Source organism: Littorina saxatilis, linkage group LG12 (assembly GCF_037325665.1).
Source record: "Littorina saxatilis isolate snail1 linkage group LG12, US_GU_Lsax_2.0, whole genome shotgun sequence".
NCBI lineage: Eukaryota > Metazoa > Mollusca > Gastropoda > Littorinimorpha > Littorinidae > Littorina > Littorina saxatilis.
Window position 1 is genome coordinate 19,078,852 of NC_090256.1, and position 12,434 is coordinate 19,091,285.

General features: G+C 41.4%; 1 protein-coding gene across 2 annotated transcripts in view; it reads left to right on the forward strand.

The window, feature by feature from the left end:
* LOC138981427 (uncharacterized) overlaps positions 1 to 12,434 on the forward strand; it is a 96,449-nt gene that overhangs the window by 42,099 nt on the left and 41,916 nt on the right. The gene's annotated exons all lie outside the window — the stretch shown is intronic.

A 12,434-nucleotide genomic window follows, 5' to 3' on the forward strand; every position in this document is an offset into this window, starting at 1 on the left:
TAGGACTTCCGGGTTTTTTAGCCTCGGCTGGCGCAACCCCCATTTCATCCGTTGGCGGTGGTGGTTGTTGCTTTCCTTGTGCTTGTGGCTTCGGACTTCGACATTCTTTCCTTTTCCCAGCGTATGGGGGATGAGATAGGTCGATTTCCGTTTGAGTGGGGTTTCTGTCTTCGGGCTTCCCCGTTTTCTCTTCTTTGCCACAAGCTTCTGGACTTGGTCCTGGTTTGTCTTTCGCCGAGTCTGACTCTGTCTTTCTCTAGCGATCAGACACGTTCTGGTGTTTCGTCCAAACTTAAGGTTCACTTGAGTTGTCCTCGGAAGGAACATTCAGATTTTCCTGAGGGTGCATTGTCTTTGGCGATGCATGTTTGAGGAGTCATTCTTTGTGGCTTGTCACTTTTCTCAGGTTTTTTGGCTACTCCTCTCCTTTTGGCAGAGGTCTAGTTAATGTTCCAGTTTTCTCGGTGCTGGCCTCTAGGCCAGCATCTTTTTTGGCGGCCGAAACTTTTGTTTCTCACGGTACCTGTGTTCTTTGGGTACTTTGGTACAATGGCCGGCCTACGGGCATCAAGGCTCTCAGCCTTAGCCTGTGCTATAGTCTCCTGCCTGTCGCGTTGCGACTTTGGCATTTTTGGTTCTTGTGACTTCGGATTTCGTCTCTTCCTCTTCTCCCTCATGCTAGCACGAGGTGAGTCGGGACGATTTTTGCTGGGCTGGGTTTCCGGTTATGGTCACCCTTTTATCACTTGCAACTATGACTATTACGTTTTTCCCCTGAGAACTCTTGTCTCGGGAGTCTTATGGCTGGTCGGCTTCACGGTTTTCCGTTTATTCTTACCAGCCTTGTTTTTCTGTTTTGGGTTTTTGATTCACATTCAATTACCTACAAGCAGTCTGCTCTGCGAACACTCTGGCTTTTGTCATTTTGTTCTCCCTTTGAGATTTGCTCATTGAGTTGGACTCTGGTACTTGGTACTCAGGTGTCTCTCTCTTTCCCTTTTTCGGAGATTGGTCACTCTTCTGGAGCTGACTGTTATCTCAAAGGCCTTTCGGGCCTCACTCCATCCCAAAGTTTTCTTACTTTGGCATGATTGCCTTATGCCTTTCAGGGCTGAGCGGACAACCTTACGCACGGATCTTTTCCAGGCCATTAGCATTTCCTTCCTCAGACCTGGGAACCCCTGTTTTGCACTTTGAGTATTCTCAAACAAACTTGGTGTATTTTCCAAAAATTTAGCGTACGCCACACAGCGTTTGCACATCCATGATTAAAACATGCCTCCTGCGCGTCCGTCACACCGTTAATTAAGTTTACCTATACATTTAAAACAAATGCTTTTTTCAATTTTTACTGACACAAAATGCACCGTATTTGACGGACTACAAGCCGCGACTTTTGAAAAAAAATCGCATTGCGGCTTATAAAAAGATGCGGCTAAAACGTTACCTAAACTTGTATAGCATTCACCTAATGGAAGTCGCCGCGGATTTTCATTTCGCTCGATTAGCGATTACCGGTACTTTATTAGCTCTCTACTCAAGACTCGGCGCTTTTCTCTTTCTTTCGCGAATCTTCGTTTGTCAACAAGTCGTCGTGACAAGCGTACAGAGAAACACCGGATGTATCAGGATCTCGCGCGCGCGAGATTTCGTTGTTTTGTGTCTTGCGATAGTTGGAGGAGCGAGAGCCGGCATGTTGTGTTTTCGTCTGCTCGAAATGTGCGCAAAAGTCGTAAATCATCCCAAAAAAGCTTATTCCGGGCGGGACTACATGTGTGTGTTGGTTACAAATTGTGTGTGTGTGTGTGATATTTTTCTTCAAACTTTTTCACTTTTCTCCTTTGTTTCACTTGTTTATTCTCGGAGCCGATTTCGCCAAATACCGTACTTTCGTTTGCCTGGTTGTTTTGATTGATTGACACGATCCGATTATATTTTTTTCGACGGCGGCTAATATAGTGACGTAATCATGTGCCAAAATACTGGATCGGCTTCAGGATGGGCTTGTGAAGAAAAGTAGTCTAGGAATTTTTCTCGTCGTATTTTTTTCCCACTGACCGTACTGAGCGTATTCTCGACAATCATGCGTACAAAATACGGCGAAATCGTATGGGTTCCCAGGTCTGCTTCCTATATAAGGGGGGGGGGCAGCTTGTCTTCCCCTCTACTCGGCTCGGGTTTATTCAAGGCTTGGGTCCTTTTCTGGACTGTTTTACGGTTCAGGAGATTGGAAGACGTGCTGGGCACAGCTTGCTGGCTCTCTGATGTTGTCTTTCGCATTTCTTGCCTGAGAGACATCGCGGCTGTCATTCAGGATGGTTCTCGGTCCTTTTTCTGTCGTTTGGCAGTGGGCCAGTTCCTGGCAAGGGTTTTAGAGCGAGTTAGATGTTTCTTTCTCACGGGGTCCTTTCCTGACTTTTGGCAGTGGGCCAGTTTTTTGGCAAGGAATTTTCTTTCCCTCCGCCTTGTCGTAGCTATCTGCTATCTGTCCCCTCGGCTTGGCCCGAGCTCATTTTCCAGGGCCTGGGCCTCCTCCTTGGCCTTTACGGTCTAGGAGGTTGGATGATGTCCTGCGCACAGCTTTCTGGCGCTCGGATTTTGTCTTTGTTAGTTTTGTAGGGAGACATTGCGGCCGTCTGTCAGGATGGATCTCGGTCCATTCCTTCTTTGGCGGCAGCTGGTTTATGTCTCTCCAGAACTTAGAGTGAGTTTGAACTTTTTTGATCTTATCCACCACCTTGTTGGAGTTATCTGCTATTATGTGATTCGGAGTAAGAATATGTAATTTAATCGAAAATTTTTAATTAAATTTTCATTTGATTAATATACTTACCCGAATCACACAGGTAATTCCCTCCCACCTTCCCCGCTTTATAGTTTCTTAGTATTCTATAAGTCGAATGATGTTACCACGTGTGTGGGAAGCACCAGTGACGTGGGCACTCACGGGAGGTAACCCCGGGTGGCAAGCGCCCATGATGCTTCCACTTTTTTAGTTGGGGTTGCTTCCCTTAAACTGTTAGACGGGTAGCATGTTTCAGACCTTAGTCTCTATGACTGCGTCAATGCTATTATGTGATTCGGGTAAGTATATTAATCAAATGAAAATTTAATTAAAAATTTTCCAAAATAAAACATTATCTAAAATTTCGCCATATAAACTGGTCACGAGAGAGCGATGAGTACTTACAGTATGTATATGTTTAGATGTGTGTGTATGGTGCGTGTTGTTTGTTGTCGTTGCAACCAGTCTGTGTATCGTTTCCCCTGCTGTGTTGTGTCAGTCCCCCCCCCCCCCACCACTACTTCCCCTACCTGCCCCCTGTGTATGTAAGACGGTGGTCACAACAAAACTGTACCTGTTCATTCGATGATCTATTTCTTGCTATGTCGGAATCATGCACACGATATAAATTTTCACCTGCAGCACCACAAATCAACTCGAATGCAGTGCTTGTTTCTATATATGCATTGGAAGTCACTCGACGTGTTGTTGTCAGTGTTGACAGTTTGGTATGTCAGGTTTGTTGTCGAATTTGGCCAGCATGCAAGTTGACATGTTTGTTTGATTTGCATCGAATGTACAGTCTTGTATGAAATGGAAAATAAATGTGAAGATGGCTATGTGTGAATTATTAAATATTGTTACTTTTAATGTAAATGGTTTTGGAGATTTTAGAAAGAAAAAAGATGTTTTTGATTTTTTGAGAAAAAGCAAGGGTAATGTATTTTTATTACTGGAAACGCACTGGAAAATTGAACAAGAAAATATGATCAGATCACAATGGGGGTTCGAATGTATTGTGGCAGGAAATAATACTGCAAGCAGAGGAGTTGCTGTGTTATTTAAAAATAATTTTGAATATAAACTTCATAATGTTGTGAGAGATCCAGAGGGGCGATATATTTTGATTGATATAGAAATGTTGAATAAACGATTTACTCTGGGGAATGTATATGGCCCAAGCAGTTTTTGGAAAACCTGATGGATAATATTGTTTCATTTGATAATGACTGTATTGTGATTGGAGGGGATTGGAACATTGCAATTGATCCTAAGATTGATTCTAATCATCCTTCAAAAGTGTATAGAATGAGAAGTAGGAAAAAGATGTTAGAAATGATAGAACACTTGAATCTTGTAGATATTTATAGAAGTCTGCACACCGGTTTAAGAAAATATACCTGGCGAAGATTTAATGGTGTACAAAGAAGTAGACTGGATTATTTTTTAACATCTGAACAATTGGGATTAATTGTTAATGGTGTTGATATTATGCCCAGTTATAATTCGGATCATTCACCTGTATCGTTATGTTTCAATACTGACATTGTAAAAAGACACCGACCACTATGGAAGTTTAATAACTCACTGTTAAAAGATATAACATTTGTTGGATTAGTTAAGCAAGTAATATTAGATTTGAAAATACAATATGCTGTATCTGTTTATGACAGAAATAATATACATTTGATTGAGGATGAAGATTTGGTGTTGATGATTAATGATCAATTATTTTTTTAAATGATTTTGCTGGAGATAAGAGGTAAATGTATCTCCTACGCCTCACATAAAAAAAAGAGAAAGTGATAGGAAAGAAAGAGAAATCCTTGCTGAGATTGTATGTTTGGAGAATCAGGTGAATGAAAGTAATGTACAGTTGTTAGAACAGAAGAAGCGAGATTTGTGTGAAGTGCGGCAGAAGCGAGTTGATGGTATTATTGTGAGATCACGTGCCAGGTGGATTTGTGATGGTGAGAAGAAGTAGAGGTTACATGCCGAGTCTCAGTGATTATCAAAAATAATGGTCGAAGTTAGCGGATCATGAAAAATGCGAGCTTCAGCGAGGTTTTTCATGACCGCGAACTGAGACCATTATTTTTGATAATCACTGAGACGAGGTATGTAACCTCTTTATCCCTCCTTTCTTCAGTTATTCAAAGAAAAGAGGAGTTTTTGTGCGCAAGTTTGATCGAATCATATTCACCCAACCAGTCTACCTGCGCAGGCGATCGATTAATGCGCGGTTGTATAGTTCCGTGCAAATCATTCAATTTTGTTAACACTTCTTGTCAGTTTCCATGTTTTGAACTAAAATCAAGTACACAGTTATGTTGTCATTCTGCTGTGGTGGTAAAGGCAGATAGTGTGTCTTCTGTTCATGTTTTGGTATCGCTCAGGAAATGTTCTTTCCTCGAATGTGACTAGCAGACGAAGTTTTACACCCGTGTTCCAACGTTAAAAACTGTATGAAGTTCAGTTTTCTGGGGCAAAATAGTGTATGAAACCGCTGCATGTTCTTTAAGTTGATTAAATGTTTTTATACAACTCCTGCAATGCACGTTGTTTGTTAAATCTAGTTGATTATTTTTAGACAAGTGAGAAATTAGAACGAACTGCTTTGATTAAACCCAAAAATCACACGTGGATTATTCGAAGTAAGAATAAAGAGGGCTAAAAAATAATCAACACTAGAATTTATTTTTAGAACATTTGAAACCCAGACGATTGGACCCTGTTGCGGAAGAATACGTACAATGTTGACTCAAAACTGTAACAACAATGGCTGACGTGTATGCCTAGTCGACAGACAATGCCATTTGCTTTGTGTGTGTTTTTGTTGTTGCTTACTGTACATGACATACATTACGTGTAAAATCCAGTTCTTTAACAGGCAACAAACCTTGCAAATTTCCAGAAGCTGCAATCTGAAGCGACCTATCTCTGATTCTAGCAGACGATCTCTCCAATGTTTAACACAAAATCAGCAAACTCTCCTGTCACATAGAACGTCCATTATATACTGTTCAAAAAAAGAAACGCATAGTTGCTACTTGCCAAATTTGTTTTATTTTTCGAAAAAATTAACAGAAAATCCAATATTTAGATTATTTGTTTGAAATTTGGTATGGACACAGTTGAATGCACACACAGTTCATTTGCATCTTCAAATCAATCAGTCAATCAATACGATTGGGTGCCGAGGCTGTCAAGTCAGTAGGGGGTGTGACTGCCTTGAGCAGCAACAACTGCCCGGCACCTTCTGGGCATGGACTGGATCAGATGCCGGATATCTTGCTGTGGGATGGTGTCCCACTCCTCCTGAAGTGCCTGCAATAGATCGCGGTGATTTGCCGGCGCTTCTTCTCGCCTGCGCACACGTCTGTCCAATTCATCCCAGAGGTGTTCTATCGGGTTCATGTCTGTCGACATGGATGGCCAGGGAAGCACCTGGACATGGTGGTCGGTGAGGAACTGGGTGGTGAGTCGTGCTGTGTGCGGGCGAGCGTTGTCCTGCTGGAATATGGCATCCTGGTCAGCCAGAAGAGGAAGGGCGTGTGGGCGCAGAATTTCCTCCACGTATCGCTGGGCAGTTATGCGCCCTTGGACGTGCACCAGGGTGCTCCTTCCAGCGGTATTGATCGCCCCCCACACCATGACGCCTCCACCACCATGAACGGGTGCCTCATCCACACAGTTGGGCGCGTAACGTTCGTTTACTCTCCGGTAGACCCTCCTCCGACCATCATGTCGCTGGAGCAGGAAGTAGGACTCGTCGCTGAACCACACGTGTCTCCAGTGATTCCGGACGGTCCAGCGAAGGTGCTGGTTGCCCCACTGCACTCGGTTCTGGCGATGGCGGCGGGTGAGGACAGCTCCTCTGTGAGGTCTGCGAGCTCTCAAACCAGCTTCATGCAGGCGGTTCCGCACGGTCTGGTCCGATAATCGGTGTGGCCCGGGGAGAGCCTGGACAGAAGATGAGGCCGACAGGAAACGATTCCGGAGGTGGCGGAGCCGTATGAAGCGGTCGTGAGCAGCAGCTGTCGCCCTTGGTCTTCCCGCTCGTGGCAAGTCAGCAACGGAGCCAGTGGCTTGAAACCTGACCCACAGTCTACTGATGGTGCTCTGGGACACGTGGAAGTGCCTGGCGATTGCACTTTGACTTTGGCCTGCTTGTAAACGACCCAATGCAATTTGGCGGTCTTCTCTGCTCAATCGGGCCATCTTTCGTCGCTGAATTGTCGTCTGATTTCTTTGTGGCGAACAATCCGCTTTTATGGGTTTTGGAAGACATGGTGAGAGCTCAATATTCCCCGAGTTTCACGAGATTACACTGAAGCATGACGAGTGGTCATGCCAAATGAGCAATTTTGACATTGTAGCCACTGATAACGCATGCGTCACGTGCAGAGCTCACTTGTGGCAATGGACGAAAGGTCGACGACCAGATAAACATTTTCTGCAATTTGGTGGATATCCTTGTAGCCATATAACTAAATTAACCAAATATTACAAGCTATGCGTTTCTTTTTTTGAACAGTATATGTAGTGCAATGTTGAAATGAAGTTACCGGTCTGAAACATTTAGTCGTTTCTTCTGAGACAATCCTTGTTCTCTTATCATCTACAGATTTACCGCAGTCTTCACCACGCGAATTCACAACAGTCAGACTTTCGAACATATGTATACAATCTACGTAGGCAAGTATGATACGTCATGACGTCATAGGATTCCTAGCATATTGACGTAATGCTAAACATCCGGTTATCCCGAGTTTTCTCCGTAATACATGTCCGTGGGTTTTTCAATGTTCGGTTATTTCCGTGGCTTCATGCGGAAAGGGAACCGTCGTCTGCAATCAACGACATGGACCATTCTGGTCCTTGCTGCTGACAAAAACATGATTTTAACACAGAATGTAATGTCAGAATAGCTATATAAACGCTATTGTGTTTTAATCGTAGCAATGGGGTCCGATATTTAGACGAGACAAATATAATGCCGACGAGTCGGAGACTAAGAATAAAGTAAAAGAATAGGGACTATTTGAATGACGCGCATTTGACACTCTGAGTGATTAGGCTGAAATGAAATTGCCTACAAAATGTCGTCTGCATGACTGCATGTTCGACCCGTGTTGGTCGTTGTATAAATAGCTTAAACAATGACAACTCGTTGATTACTGGAAAATAAACCACTCGTGGGTATTTGCAGCCGCTTGGTAATTCACTCGTGTGCTCCGCACACTCGTGAATTACCAAGCGGCTGCAAATACCCACTCGTGGTTTATTTTCCAGTAATCAACTCGTTGTCATTGTTTAAGCTCTATGCAATTGATTGCGTGTGATCTGTTTATAAAATGAAATATTGTTGAAAACTGACCGTCGGATTTCAGTCTTGTCGATGCAGCGGAAATCTGGAAGGGGAACTACTCGTGTCGCTAGACAAAGTATGAGAGTTACTTTTCCTTGGAATCTTGCTAGCGATAAACGATTGTGCACGGCAGATCTGAATTCAGAAAACAACCAAACTCATGGATTTTATATTGAGATTCATGTGTTGCTGGTTTAAATGCGGTATGGTTTGCTCCAGAAATGTATATTTTGTACATTAGAGTGTTCTGAACTTTTGAGTGGCAAAAAGTAGATCCACAATGTGTACAGTCTCTACCCATGAGCTATCGAGGATTCAGGCCCGTTGTTGGGTAAGTGATTTTGGTTGTTGGGTAAGTTACCGAAAAATAACTAGCCCTACAAGTTTGCAGAGAAAAAGAAGCAGAGGGGGGGATAATACCAATTATTGTTGTAACCTGGAAAAAAGGAATTATGGGCAGAAAGCAATGTGTTTTGTACAGATTGAGAACGGGGATGTTATACATGATAGTGATCTTATATGTAATGAGGTCAAGTGTTTTTATGAAGAATTGTATTGCACAAGAGACACAAATTTGGTAAATGAATCGATTGATGAAAACTTAGAACACCCAGCACTTTCCAATGAAGAAAGAGATTGTTTGGAAGGGAAAATTACCATGCAAGAAATGATGGCAGTTATTAAACGGTTAAATAACGACAAAAGCCCTGGTTCAGATGGGTACGGGTATGCAGCTGAGTTTTTTAAGTTCTTTTTTAAAGATCTCTGTTCTTTTCTTTTGAGATCCCTGAATTGTAGCTTTAAAAAGGGTGAGATGTCTATCGCCCAGAGACAGGGAGTTATTACCTGTATACCAAAGGATGGAAAGGATAAAAGTTTTTTGAAAAATTGGCGACCCATTACACTGTTGAATGTAGTTTATAAGATTGCTTCATCCTGTATTGCTGAACGGTTAAAGTCGGTGTTACCAAACTTGATCCATGAAGATCAGACAGGCTTTCTTAAAGGAAGGTATATTGGCCAAAACGTAAGGTTATTATATGATACTCTATTTTATGTGAATAAGCATAACATACGTGGCCTCTTAATGTGCATTGACTTTGAAAAAGCTTTCGACAGCCTTTCTTGGTCCTTCATTGATAAATGTTTGTGCAAATTCAACTTCGGTGATGACATTAAAAGAGATCATGTGTTTCTGTGAATGGTAAATATTCCAGTTGGTTTGATGTACAAAGAGGTACCAGACAAGGAGATCCATTGTCACCTTATTTATATTTAATATGTGCCGAATGTCTGTCCATTATGATCCGTCAGAGTACAGAGATAAAAGGTATAAAGGTGGCAGATGATGAAATATTAATATCCCAGTTTGCAGATGATACCGCCCTATTTCAGGATGGTTCAAAACAATCTTTTTGTGCATGTATGAACGTTTTGAAGCAATTTGCCTCTATATCCGGTCTGAAAATGAATTATGAGAAAACCACGGCAGTCTGGATAGGCTCACATAAAAATTGTAATATTAAATTTATGCCGGAACTTAGGCTCAGTTGGAACCCTGTAACATTTAAAGTTCTTGGCATTGTTTTTTCAGTCAACTTAGATGACATTATACCCCTTAATTATGAACATAAATTGGTAGAAATTGAGAATTTGTTTAGGTCCTGGTCCAGAAGAAATGTAACCCTCTTTGGAAAAATAACAGTTATTAAGAGTTTGGCGCTGTCTAAGTTAACTCATCTGTTTATGAGTTTACCAGACCCTGGTGATAAGTTTTTGTTTGATTTGAATAAGTTAATTTTTTTTCATTTCTATGGGATGGTAAGAGAGATAGAATAAAGAAAACAGCATGTCAGTCGTTTGAAGAGGGGGAACTTAAAATGGTGGATTTGAAATGCTTTTTGTCAGCTCTGAAGATTTCATGGTTACAACGAGTCCTTTGTAGTAAAGGAAAAGTAACTAAACTTTTACAAGCTCTGTGTCCACTTGCACATAGCATTCACAAGAGAGACCCCCCGCGGGTTAGGGGGAGTCCCATATTGGTTGGGACGAGAAAGAATTTACCCGATGGTACCCAGCATGTCGTAAGAGGCGACTAACGGTTCTGTTTCTCCTTTTACCCTTGTTAAGTGTTTCTCAATCTTGTATAGAATATAGTCAGTGTTTGTACAGATTTTAGTCAAGCAGTATGTAAGAAATGTTAAGTCCTTTGTGCTGGAAACTTGCATTCTCCCAGTAAGGTCATATATTGTACTACGTTGCAAGCCCCTGGAGCAATTTTTTGATTAGTGCTTTTGTGAACAAGAAACAATTAACAAGTGGCTCTATCCCATCTCCCCCCTTTCCCCTATCCCATCTCCCCCCTTTCCCCGTCGCGATATAACCTTGAATGGTTGAAAACGACGTTAAACACCAAATAAAGAAAGAATTCACAAGAGAGGAGGTGAGTTTGGAAACATATTGATGCAACGAGTTCAGAATTTCTTTCTGGAGAGATGTTTTCAAACATTATAAGCATTTTGCATGCAAATGTGTCCCCATCTCCTTGAGTGATTTTGCTTCCGAGCGTCTGTATTATAATGTACATATTGCATAGATAAAAAGGTTTTTTTTTTTACAGGAATTGGATGGAAAACGGCATTATTACAGTCGGTCACTTGATGAGAGCCGATGTATTTTTTGTCATATGACGATTTTTAATTGAAACATCCAAATTTACAACTGAATTTTGTGTTTTTCGAAAGCGTTATGCGCTCAGTTAAGAATTATCATAACAGATTAAAGTTGGATGCAGTTTTAAACAATGTTTTATCCTACATACGTGAGAGAGACACCCGTGAGATAATAATCGTTCAAATCACACGTGTCACGTTGTGTATATCATGTAAATGAGGTCATGTCAAGCAACTCTGGCAGGGACCTGTTTTTCTACTGCTTATGATGCCAAAGTAACCGAGACTACAAACGTCATTATAGAAACAAAAATTGTGCTCGCTAATTACCCTCGATGAATCTTTAGAACTAACACGTCACGCCACACTTACAGAGTGACGTCAGTTTCTTTGCTTTGACCTAATATATTGCACAAGGCTTTAGAAAAGATCGAGGTTCCAAAACAAGCGTCTTCGACTGCAGGACATTTTCAGTAAAATACACGTAAGTACAGTATGTAGGATAAATAGAATACTACATGGCTTGCTGTGTCGTACCAGATTTACACTCGTTGCTTTTTCAAATAGTGAACAGCTCGCTTTCGCTCGCAGTTCAATATTTAAAAAAGCAACTCGTGTAAATCTGGTACGACACAGCAAGCCATGTAGTATTCTCTATTTTCATATTGGTGATGATGTTGTATGGAAACAAATAGCTAAAGGTGGAGTAAAACATATATATACCCATCTTGTGAGAAATGATGGCAATTTACAGTGTATGGAAAACTGGTCTAATCTATTGAATTTTGATGTAAATGTTAGAAAGGTGTTTTTGACAATAAGGCGAACTACACAAGACACATACCTGAGGTGGTTCCAATATAGAATACTACATAGAATTGTTCCCACTCAACGCCTGTTATTTTTGATGAACATTTCTGACACATCACTATGTAGCTGTTGTACACAGGAAGAGGAAACCTTAGAACATTTGTTTTGGGAGTGCACAAGAGTTAAGCTTTTTTGGTCTAATTTCACAGAATGGTTATGCCTAAATTTCACACATTGCAGTAATTTGAATTTGTCAAAAGAGCTTGTCATTTTAGGGTATTTAGACAACTTTCAACCGGATGCTGTTTTTGATTTGTTTATTCTCCTTGCCAAACAAAGCATATTTGGAGCCAAATTAAATAAGACAGTCCCAACACTAAATGTTTTTGTGAAAATTGTTAAACAAAGGTTTTTGATCGAAAAGTATAATGCTAATCTAAATAATTAATATGGTAAATTTGCAAAGGATTGGTGTTTATATAGACACTTTTTTCATTGATGCCATAGGATAATTGTATTGATTGATTTTGTATGAACATTTTTGAATGTGATACCCCCTGTTCCATTTATTCATAACATGTTATACAGTACTTTTATGCCTATAATTAAACCCCGGCCATGTATACTTGGAGGCTAAAGTGTGACCACCGTCCCCCACCTACCCCCCCTCCCCTACCCCGCCTCCCCCAACCTCAGTTACCCCCCCCCCCACCCCCCCCACCCCCAAGTCCCCTGTCTTTTCAACAACCCACCCTACTGTCTGTGTATGTGTCTTGTCTAGGTATGTGCGTGTGTA